The 12,734-nt window shown below is 34.3% G+C and overlaps 1 protein-coding gene across 15 annotated transcripts in view; it reads left to right on the top strand.

Moving 5' to 3' along the window:
- Positions 1 to 2,009: 2,009 nt before the first annotated feature.
- LOC128863695 (putative uncharacterized protein DDB_G0282133) overlaps positions 2,010 to 12,734 on the top strand; it is a 139,224-nt gene continuing 128,499 nt past the window's right edge. For 4 of the 15 annotated variants that reach the window (XM_054103090.1, XM_054102978.1, XM_054103019.1 and 1 more), the window contains exon 1: positions 3,780 to 4,545. The gene's annotated coding sequence lies outside the window, so the exon portion shown is untranslated. The other 11 variants (XM_054103071.1, XM_054103080.1, XM_054103026.1 and 8 more) reach the window with 10 other exon arrangements.

Below are 12,734 nucleotides of genomic sequence, written 5' to 3'. Positions count from 1 at the left end.
ACACGCACACCACAAATAGGAGGAGGAGCTCGGCCAAGCTCCTAACAGAAGTGTACGCGCCAATTATTTATTGTTTTTATTAGAAATTACAGAAAGTTGTTTCCTTATTCACAAAACCTCACAAAGTAACTGAGCAGCTCTTCCTAATTATTTTAGTCCGACTGTGTTGCATTTGATAACAAAAATAGCAGGCAGTGAAACCAAATAAATTTATATATTTGCTAAAAAAAAGAAAGAAACCGAAATATTTCAAAATATAAGTAATTATTCTTAATTGTATACATTTTACTAATTGTTGAGTGATTTTCGACTAAATCAGTGTGGTACTAATAAAGACTCTGGAAGTGTAAACATTTTACACCTCAGCAATGAAATATTTTGCAAACAAATCGACTGGAATTTTTTGTTGGAAAAGTGCTTTTTTTAATTTGTAGTGGCTGTCCCCTTACTCGATTCGCTAATCATTTTCTGCTGGCACCCATGTTGATTTGGCAAAATGTATTAAAATTTAAAAACCCATTCGCGTTTTTTGTTTAAAATTAGTCGTACTGATAGAGACTTCCTTGAGTGTAAATTTTGACATTCTATAAAATGATAGAAGTTTGTTATGGCTTTGAAAATGAAGAACCACTAGCATGATCGCGTTTTTTCTTCCTCGCTGGATGATGTCACCTCCAGAATAAAAAACTGCATTCTGCTGTGTTTATGTTATAGAATCGACAGACGGCAGCGTTAATCCGGATTAGCGGGGTAGTTAATTTTATTAAAATTATAGTGTGACAGACGGTTGTTACGCGGGTTAGTGATCATCTGATTTGTTTATTGGATAGTTTTGTTACTAAAAGATGGTTTGCAGGCGACAAATACGGGTATTAGCTGCTCTTATACTAAAAAATAATATATCAAAACATGTAATGTCATTTCGAATGTGTTAGTGCATACTTGCATTGCACTCAGTCTTTCTTGTTATTCTCTTTAAAAGTTTCATTATTTCATTCACAATAAATATGAACTGTCATTTTCGGCATCGTTGCCATGAAAATTCCCTTAATAAGCTTAAGTTATGAGAATTAAGTCCACTTGCCAATTCGCATTAGTTGCACTTATTTCCTGAGATGATTCCGAATTAAGTTGTTAAGTATTTGTTTTATTTAAAAGTTATTTTATTTTTAATAGATTTCGTAACGTCTTGCGTACTTTTCACGAATTTAGCACAGTAGAAGTGTAATTCTTGCATCATGTCAATACTATGACGCAGTCAAATGTGTTTAACACAGTATGATTAAATTTGACAGTGCTTTCATAAGAAATATACTATAATGTCAAATTGAAAAAATTTTGCACCATTTTAATTAGTTTGTTTATATTTTGTGGCATTGCAGCCCCTTCAAAGAAAGTCGTACTGAGTTGTCAAGCAGGACGAATGTGAGCAAAATAAATATGAGTCTAAAAAATTTAATGGCCGAACATATTCTGCCAAATTATGATCAGAGCAAAGCTGCTTTGGGATTACTTGGTATCGGTAAAAGATACTAAGTCTTTGCGGATAATGTTATTGACTCTAAAAGACTGTTGGGCAGGCATTTTACAAATTGTGAACATAACTTAGCTTCCATTTCGTGCACTACATTTCCAACAGTTTTGCAAATAGTGTTTTGGGATATTCCCATTAAATAATTGTTTCCTCCTAATAATAATTCACACACTTACCAACGTAAGCGTACATTCCGTGTCAGCTGACACGATCAAACTTATGAAAGCGCCATGTACATAAATGAGAATTCATCACCGTGTACCAACAACGTACCGTGTATCATTAATTGGCTAGTGAATATCTATAACTGTAACTGTCAGTGCTGGCGAAGACACAGGGGTATATGTGTATGCACATTTCAAGTAGTAAAATCAGCTGTTCTTGGCGTTACTTAGTACTAATTTATACAACGCTGAATTGGTCTCTCATAATTCGTGCTCTCGTAAAATTTCGTATGTATGTATGATGACCCCATGTTATACTAAAAAATGTTCACCATTTATTAGCAAGCACAAGAGAATTTTTCCAACTCTCAGCACCCCAGCAGACGTATTTGAGACACAGGTGTAACTGTAAGATAGTGTGTAGTGGCAAATTTCCGACTTTATTTCATCCCATGAATTTGAGCAAATTTTATCTAAAATATTTAAAATAATATATTTTATTCCTTTATTCTTTTGAATTCATTTGAATGAAAAATGAGAAAAAGTGGTTCGTGATTATTGGATGGGCTTCCACAGTCCGATGAATGTGTGAAGAAAAATTATGCAAAGTGTGAGTGTTGCTTATAAAAACGAATATGTGCCCCTACGTATACACGGGCAATGAAAAAATTAGGAAAAAACAACGCCTACATATACACAGAAAAAAACTGGTACAACCTATGAGATAAAAAAGGTGTTGAACAAAAAGCTACATATAAAAGTGAGACAGACAGCTCGTGAAAAGAAGAAAGATTCTTGTTTAAATTCAAGGAAAATTATCACTTAAGTGGTTTGATTAAATTGATATATACGTTGTGTACTTAGACTTAGCTAAAATAATGAAAAGTATGTATGTATGTATAAGAATGCGAATTAAAAGCGCAGCATTTTCAGTGCAGACTGCTATACGCATGTGTGGGTGGGAGTCGTATATAATACATACATTAGAGCATATAGAAGTAATGTTGAAGAGCAAAGGTACAATGATCTTCGGAGGGGTGACGTGCTTTCAGATGGATTACAGCTGTGCAGTTGTTGGCACTCCCGTTCGGTAGCAAACTCATTTTCGATTTTTTCTGACTCTTCAAAGACATTACGATACACCACACTTACAGAAATATGTTAAACTAGATATTACGCTTTCAATGTGTTAGGTCCCGTTTTGTGCGACAGTATATAAAAATATTGAGCCTTTTTGTTGTAGAATGTGAGAGACTTTGTAATGGAAAGGGAAATTTTGCTGATGGATACTTCGCAATTCATTGCATGCTCTCACGACGTCCTCTCTTATTCTCTCTCGTAATATTGTTTATTGTTATTTATTTAGTAAAATGCAATACGTTTTTTCACTTTTCCTTTCTGCTCCCGTCATCTTATTACCTTTGTCGCTCTCCAGCTAGTGTTTTCATTAAACGGAGCAAAGCAAATCGTCATTTGGTCTCGTGATCGGAGAAGCCATCTATGTATATACTTTTAATAAAATGTTTTTTAGTAAAAATTACTTAATGAAACGTAAATAATATATTCTTTATAATACAAATCGGATTTTTAACAAGTTATGCTTCATAATCCACCTATTTTTAAGTTTTCTAGTCGATTAATGTAGACATACAGAAAAAGAACTGAAAATTATTTTAAACTCTCTTCACGGAGAGCTGTGCCGATGGATTGCTCGTATTTATAATATAACTAAGATTACAACAAAAAAAAATAAAAATAAACATGCAAATGTGTATATGCGTATTGAGAGTTCGAGTGACTAAATTAATACGTTCTTTTTTCTCAAAGTGAAGAAATAAAATAAGAATAAAAGTGACTTTTACACTTGGAATTAGTGTTTTATATTGAAGAGAACTCAAACTATATGCTTATGCTCTCTATTTACTCTGCTCGGTAGTCGAGCCAGCAAACTCACCAAGAAATATTATTCACAATAGAGGATATGTGAACGCAATGAACATTGCTGTGCTTCGGCACACTGTGTTTTTGTCACTCGTTGTGAGCGGATGTTTGGAGTTGTCATAGTCGTTGTCAGGTTACTCAGTTATTTTGTGAAAAAAAAACAAACAGATAAACATACAATTTATAATAATGCAATTGAATTTGTATACACTGATGATTTCATTAGCTTTGTTTTTAAACTGTAGTATGCGTAACTGTGTGTATGCGTAGGGGCGGCCGAGAAAGTGTATCCATAGTGAGTAAAAACGTAAAAACAAATTATAAATGGAATAAAATAAAGCGCATGATGAAGTTTCAAATAGATTCAGAGAATTTGATTGATCGTATTTAAAAAAGATAAAACGAGTAAAAGAAAACAGCGAATAGAAAAAATACTTTTGGAAAACACCTTAGGTGTCAAACTGTAAGAAAAAAGAAAGAGCGGAAGCGGATATTTAACTTCGCAACAACACATAAGCAAATAAAAGAAGTTAATGTACATATCTTGTCTATGTATGCATTGTATGGGAAAAATTCAAATCGAGAGTGTAATAGTGGTAGTGCGAAAAGTGAATCAAAATTGAAAGTGGTTTTAATTTAAATTTTTGCTTTAATTAATAGCAACGGAAATCTACGAAATAGTGTAGCTGCTTAAAAGTTGAAAAGCTGAAAAACAAAATATAAAGTGAAAAAGTACAATTTCATATTGTGCGGCATATAAATCAAAAAGCAGTTGCCATCAAAGCTAACAAAGATTATCATATAACGGTACATTAAAACCAAACGGAGCTTAAAAAGTAAATTGCATCTTAAGAAAAATAGTATTTCACCAACACAACATGCATAGCTGAGACGATAGAGAAAGAGGTACTTATGAGTTGTCATTTTACAAACATCTGAAAAATTCTATGCCAAAATTATAATGGGCGTAACTACTTGAGATTTGAGATATTATTAAAAAAAAATAGGACATAATCTTCAAAATATGCAGTGTTCGTCGTTATTTTTATTTTTATATTCCTTTTCCTTTGGTAATTGTGACGGCGGCCGATGTAGCCGAATGGGTTGGTGCGAGACTACCATTCGGAAGTGCGCCGGTTTGAGTGTCCGTGCATTAAACACAAAATTGTAGAAAACGTTTTTTCTAATAGCGGTCGAACCTCGTCATAAAAACAAACTACCGTTCGGAGTCGGCATAAAACTGTAGGTCCCTTCATTTGTGGGAAAACATCAGACGCATTCCACAATTAGAAGGAGGATCTCGGCGAAACACCAAAAAAAGGGCGTACGCGTAATTGTAGCTGTAATTGTGACGAGACATTACTGTTATTTATTTTGCTAGTTTTACCATATTAAAAACGGAGAAAGCAGTTTGTCTGAAAAACATTTAAGCGCTATCTTTTTTTGTGTGTTAAAAAAATGGGTTTTCTAAGTTTTAGTTTTGTACCCACATACGACTTGTAAAGTTAGGAGACGTTTGTTTTATTCAAATATATAACCTCAGCTTACTTTTTTTCTAACCAATCTTAAATTTACAATTTGGTGCTGACGTATTCACTTTTCAAGCATTTGATATTCTCTAAGATTGTTTGGATATGCTAAGTGCCACTTTTCAGATTTTTGTATCAATTTTCGTTATTTGATTATGCCTCACAAAATAAGTTTTAAGTATTTTTCTAAGGAATAAGCAGACATACATACATACACATGAACTTTTGTGTACTTTTGAAAAATCTTAGCTGAAAATTAAAGTACGTAGTTATACACACGCCTTAAACCAGTTTGTAGATATGAATTGCGTTCTCGTATTCCACATGCATTACCCACGCTTACCATCGTTGACAACAAAGTTTGAACCATCTTTTGCATGTGGTTGGCTACTCATTTCCTATTTACTGAATTCAGCCCCTTTGTTTATGAATACCTACATTTGACTGGTTCAATGTCGTTTAAGGGAAAATGTCTGCATTGGGGTTGCCGTTCAAATAATAGCAAACCTCAAACCTATCAAACCCATTAAACCTTGTCAACAAATAGCTTCATTTATGCATATGTACGTATGCATATGCGTACTGCATGGCTCCAATTCCTCTTCTGCCCATCTAAGCGCTACTGGAAGCCACAACATCCCATCGTACAAATGTATATATTTATTTATGTATGCCTCACACAAGGCGAGCGTTGATGCTGTGTGCTAGCTAATTCGTTGAGTTCACCAGAGTAGCGGAGTAACAGCTACAATGCAGCGGATGTTCACTGTGCACATTCAACAAAACTTGGTCTTTGCTTTAAAATTAGAACAACAAATCTTGGTGTAGTAATGCTTAGGTAGCCAAAAAAAGGTAGCCATAGACTGGACATATCTCCTAGAAAGGCGCCTGCAATTTTTTAGCATTTGTCTTTAAGTACACCCTGTGCGTCCTTTTTTTCTTCTACCTCCAATGGTAGTTGTTTTTTCGGCACTTTTTTCAAAGCTCTTTTCAAGATTTACAGCAGCGGACAGAAATATTTACCACTAATGCATACCTGTAGTATGTGATATTTGAAATCTTCATACTTTTTTACAGCGATAATTAAATAATTTTTATTTATTCATGGCTATTTGGTGTTTCAAAAAAGCAAATTAAAATAATAAAGGAGGATATGTACATACTTACATAGATTTCTCATTAGGTATGGGCTTTAAGTATTAAGTAATTAAAGCAAAACAACTTACATATTTCCATACATTTATATATTAAAACTGTTTGTAAATATACTACATACATACATACATATATTTTTAAATCCGGTTTGCATTCACATACATATCTTTTTGGACCCGTCTTTGTTGTAACATCATCAAAAGTTCCCTACAAACTTTAGCAAGAGTTAAAACGCCATGAGTTCAGCAACGGAGGTAGCGTTGAAGTATAAAATTGTCTTTGACCAACGTACATATGTCTGTACATATGTGTATCACGTACATTTGCCTTCATACCATAAAAGCAAAATCCACACGTTCATCCCTAATCTACAGCGAAGCTATCGAAACCATGGTCTGTTTCTGTTGCTGATAAAAGGCTTCACTCGTTGTTCATTCTTGCCCGACTTATATTCTCAAACCACGCCAATTTTGATTTCGTAGCCAACTTCACTTACTTTGCTCCACCCGCTTACAGTGGCGTCATATTCACAGACACGCACAAAGCCATAAACATTCAACCACTGTATAGAAAACTCCATTGCACGTTATGTTGGTGGCTCATTCAGCGACAATCGGCAGTGAAGAATATTGAGTAGATTGAGTTGGGAAGACTGGGAGGAAGAAGAACTGCGTGCCGATGAGCGGCAGTGATGCGGCTAGGTAAACAAAAACAAAAAAATGCATAACGAGTTGCTAAACAACAACCGAACAACTGAATAATGGGGAAAACTGAAGTGAGTCGAAACCGAACCGAATCGTGTTGAATTGAATATAAAAAGTGAAACGAAAAAGGCGATTATGAAAACGAGAAATGCTTGCTCCAAACAATTCGCTCGAACACTCATAAAGCCAAACAGAAGAGATGTTGGTGGGGATGGAGAGGATTGGTGTTGTAAGTCCAAACATTCAGCCAGTTAAAGCACGCATACATATACATGTTATGTATCATGTGTGCATATGTATTTACGGGCAGGCAAGCCAACTGTAACATACGGGGTATACCATAAACATAAAAGTTTGGCTGGTGAGCGGACCGGCTAGCCAGGGACCAAAGGAAAAAAAAACACACACACCAAGTGATCCAGTGAGTCAGACAGTCAGGCAGCCAGGCAGTCCGGCTTCCACGCAGTGGTGTGGTGTGCAGTCATTGTCCTCTAGTATTAAGCGGTTGTACATATTCAGAAAGGAAATTGTACCCTTCTAGTTCGCTCTCCTTCTCTTTTCCATACACTGTCTACCTTAATGAAGCAAAATGTAAAGTATGACATAGAGTCACAGTCACGTTAAAGTCGGCTCTAATATGTTGAAGCACATTTTAATTTAAAATGCACTTCATCGAGCTGGAGTAGATCTTTATTCCTGAGTCGACTTGTAGCCTTGAAGTTTCAAAATAAAATTTTAGTTTTTTGTATTTTTTCGATAACAAATGCTAGTGTTTTGTGTGAAAGCTTTAAAGCAAAAAAAATGCGTTTTGAAAATATTAAACGCGAGTTTGAAATCGTTGATTAATGAAGGGCTTGCTTCAGCAAATGCAGTGAACTTGTGTGTGTTCATCAATACAGGCAGACCTTGGTTACTTCATACATTTCTATATGTATAGCTTGAACTATGTTTTCAATAGTGGCTATGTCGTATAAGTACCGAAAAAAAGCCGTCTAATTCGAATAGGTTAAATAATTTGTTTGGATATGTAAATAACGGAGGACTGTCCATATTTTCGAAATCACATTTAATATTTTCCAAGGCGAATCTATTAAAGGCGGTGTTGGTAAATCAGCTGATTTGTTCTTTTTCTTTCTTTCGCTGTGTCCATGTGACTGTCAGGATAGAATAAAACAAGCCGAATTAATTTTTTGTTTTCTACTTTTTTAATACTTTGCCGCGATAATCAAACGTACGAAACATTGTTGTTGGTATAGCGCCATCACCTTTAAAAAATGCGCCTTGATATTTTCAAAACGAAGCGTTTTGTTGGCGTTAAAGTTTTCACACAAAAAACACACACAAGTTTGGCACACCGAAAATAAACCAAAAATAAAAATTTTATTTGATTTTAACGGTTCTCTAACTAGTTTAATATCAGCTTGTGGCAGCATGAAATTTTTAGTCGATTTTAGGATATGAAATACACTTTCGTTTACTTACTTAGAGTTTATTTTGACTCGATTATGAGTATCTACTTATATTTTTTGATTCGTAAGTATCAATGTGCGTATCAACACTTATTGTTTTAATTAAACATTTGAAAATCTGTATTCTTGACTCCAGTATCTCTACCAATCAAGCCCCTACCAAAATTGTTTTTGCTTCTCGAAATAGTACAGCTTTACTATCGTAATTTACTAGTAGTTTTGGTTATCCCCGCTGAGTGCACACATATTAAAATTCTCTCAACATTTACTCTATGCATTTGCGCAATTCTCATAAGAGCCAATATGTGCGGCTCACCGGGTTTTTCGCTCAGCTGCTTTCTTCCATGTTGCTATTGTCGCTGTAAAATTGCTGTTGTTGTCATATTGTATTGCTGTGTGTGTATGGATGTGGATTGTTGTTGTTGTTTTAAATGGGTCCCCAAGTCTGCTTGCCGTGGAGGTCTTTATTTGACTACGACTACAACAAAGTCATGATTACCCTTCGTCTTTCGATTTGATTACATTTTTTTTATGATCTCACACCACTCCGTCTTTTCTCTTACATATGTATATGTATGTACATAAGAGTATGTATTTTCAGTTTAAGTACACCAATGATGCGTGTGCAATCGACTTGTATAGGTGTGTGTATTTAAGTTCATTGCTTAGTAGATTTTGATGAACTGATAAAAAAATTATTATTCAAAAATGACGATCAAATAAAAGCAATTAAAATAATAAAAATAAAACATTTCACCCAGCTCATATGATAGGTTTTTTCTATATCAGAAATGCTTTCGACGCATACATACGGCATATATAATTTGCTTAACTTGCTTTACCTAAGGCCAGTCGATTATAGAAAAAAATCTTTTTTGGCTGTTTCGTTGCTTAAAGGCTTCAGCAGGTTTTGAGCCTAGGGCCTTCGATCGCTGTGTCACACACAAGAGCACGCGCGTACGTATATACATATGTATATGGAATCAGATTATGTGGTTCAATCTGCTGTTTATTTTATTTTTCTGACATCATAAAAAAACTATAGGAAGCCATAAGTTTTATGGAGAAGAGCTTAAAAGCCAAACGGCATCAATTTAATTCAGAATTTTTGGCAAGTTACTTTGCTTATATGTACACAAGTACCTACATATATATGTACGTATGCTGAACTGTGAGAGCAGAATTTTACGTGCATATACATACATAATCATATTTTCGTCCAAATCCAGCCAAAAGCATTCATACGCCAAGCTAGTGACACCTTAAGGTAATTTATTGTTCTATGAAAGATACGAAGGATGCGCAGAAGTGCCAAAACCCAGTTGGCATAATCCTTTACTGTATACTCTTTGCACAAGTTTCTTACTGATATTGAGGTTTCCAGCTGCCAATTACCTTGTGGCAATGCCAAGTTTTCATGTTTTACCGAATGGCAACAAAGTTGCATTACTACATTTTTTGCACTCTCTGCCTGTTAAAATGACAATCGGGTTGTTACATATATTTTTTAACTTACGTGAAAAAAACAAACTAAATTTTTCTGAAAGCATTTTGGCACTCACTGGTGATTTTTTATTATGATAAAAATAATATACATATGTGTGCATTTTCTTCCTAGCGGGTATTTTATTTCAATATCCGATTGTAGGATACGTGCCCATGCAAGCTGTTATGAATGTACAATAACAAATAACGTGTGTGTGTGTCATATAAAAGTCCTTATTTAATTTCAGTTACATTATTTGAAAATTCCAGCCTTTTCTTTTCAGTAAATATTAAAATATTTCGATAACTCTTTGTTCTAGTTGGTTATGCTAATCCTGCATAGCCGAAATTGGATACAAGAGTTCTAGGCAGAATTATTGAATTATTGAAAAATAAATGTAGTTGTGCTTGTTTGGTCTATTTAAGTATTATGAGTTGGTACCAGTTGGCTCGGATCTCTAAGGCTATATTGACTGAAATCAATACAAATAAGCAAACTGCTATTGAACCAGTTATTCGCCGAGACAACTCACTAGATTAACGTTGATGGTATATAGGATCTGAAAAAAAAAATTGTGAAAGATTATAAAACAATTGGTCACTTATCCAGTTAAACAATTTGGGTAAAACACATTGCTTTAACTTTTAGCAATTTGTTGCCGTACTGTTTCGATTACTCAATATATGCATTAATCTATTACATTGCTTTTCTTTTCAATATACGGCAGCCGCCGTGGCCCATGTGTTTTTTTGCGTGACTACCAATCGCTAGGGCCCCCTCAAGTTCGAGAGCCAGTATGGGATAGAGCACCAAATAACCAAATAGTAGAAAATGGATTTTTTTCAAACCTCCTAGTGTATTTCTGTCTTGGAAAAACTCTTCATAAAAAAACATCTGTCGTTCAGAGGCGGCATAAAACTAAAAAAAAAAACATCAGGACGCACATCACAAACAAATAGGAGGGTGAGCTCGTGCAAATAGCCAACAAAGGGTGTATAGAAATATAAGTATGAGTGCATGTATAATACCATGGCATTACAGCAAATGTAAATAACACATTTTTCGGTTCTGTTAATAAGTTCTTTTCGTCGTTCTCAATGATTTTTATCTACACATATTTATGCATTTGTGTGTGCATATATGTGCATGCGACCTGATAAGGCTATATTTGGCTGCCCCACTCAACTCCATTTATTTACTTATGATTATATGTACATATGTGTACACAGACATGTGTGTATGTACGTATATATGGAGTTATGAAGTTATAAAAGTGGGATCAATCCAGTACTCGAATGCACTATTTATGCACGTTGTTCCTATACACACTCACATACATATGTGCATGTACATATCTATAGTTGTACGTACCATGATGGTAGGCGACACTGTAATGCTCTTTTTCCAATTTATTACATTGTTTTCGATGGTGGATTTTGAGGTTTTCATGCCAACAGGAAGTCGTCGTCGTCGTTGTGAACATAACAGAACTCATACAAAGTAATCTGCACATACATAGGAGTATGTACATATATATGCACATACATACATACATGCATAGTCACAAAGTCATGCGTAGTCAATTTTATTTATTTACATTTTATTCATCGCACTCAAGCACTCGTACATATTTATGTCCGCGGGGCTAAGCTAACAGTCCATATCTTTATTGCTATTTACTCAATTAGTTGTTTACATACATACATGCATACAAGCGTACATATTGCATATTCCGTTTGCCTTGCATATATATAAGAGATATGCATGTTACATACATACATAAATTCTTGTTAAAATGACTCCCATACGTGCAGAGAGAGAAGGAACGGAAAGAGTAAAAAAAATCGAAAATTGTTTAAACAATAAGCAAATCATATGTGAGAGCATCTTGAATTTTGAGAGTTTCCAAACTGTTATTATTCGATGCAAAGGTATTGGTATTATAAATTAGGTTTTTTTAATTTACATATACATACACATATCTATATGAAAATACTGGAATCGAAATTGTTGATATCTTTTTATGAAAATGCTTACTATGTAGTAATGTATTGATGCAGGTTAAAAGGGGCTTACAATGAGATAATTATAGACTCCCTAATATGTACATAATTAGTCATTTACAATCTGGAACTCTGCAAATATTTTATAACTATAATAATTTTTAATTAATTAAAATGTTTGTATTACTTCCAAACTAAAAATCACATCCGATTAAACTATTTTTAATATGCTTTCTTTGTGTTTTACATACACACATATCCATACATACATATATGCATGTCTTGCGGTTGAATGGAAGTGGAAGAATCCAAAGTTTTATGTCGCCGCCTCCGTATGGAAGCTGGTTTTTAGTAGAAACACTCTCCGAGGTTTGTCATTGCCTCTGAAAAATCTTTATATGATTCAATGTTTCATTTACGAGACCAAGCGAATGGTATTCACACACAAACCCACGAGACCACTTGTTCTATTTGAAACTTTGTTACACTTTAAAAGTAGTTTAAGGCACTAAAGCATTATAAGTGTTCAGGGGTTTGAACTTTGTCTATCTTATCTATAAATGGTTATTTTTGTTGTGGCTTTACACTAATAAATCTGTTAGGTATTAATGGTTGGTACTATAAATTCCATCCTTTTCAACTATCTCACAGTTACGGAAAAATATCTTTTGGATTCATATATCATAAGAACATATGGAACAAAAGTTTTGTTTGGTTGCAAAGGTACATATGTACATAACTTCCTCTGA

The sequence above is a fragment of the Anastrepha ludens genome, chromosome 2 (assembly GCF_028408465.1).
Source record: "Anastrepha ludens isolate Willacy chromosome 2, idAnaLude1.1, whole genome shotgun sequence".
Taxonomy (NCBI): domain Eukaryota; kingdom Metazoa; phylum Arthropoda; class Insecta; order Diptera; family Tephritidae; genus Anastrepha; species Anastrepha ludens.
Note: the sequence above shows the minus strand (reverse complement) of the source record. Positions and strands in the feature narration are given on the sequence as shown.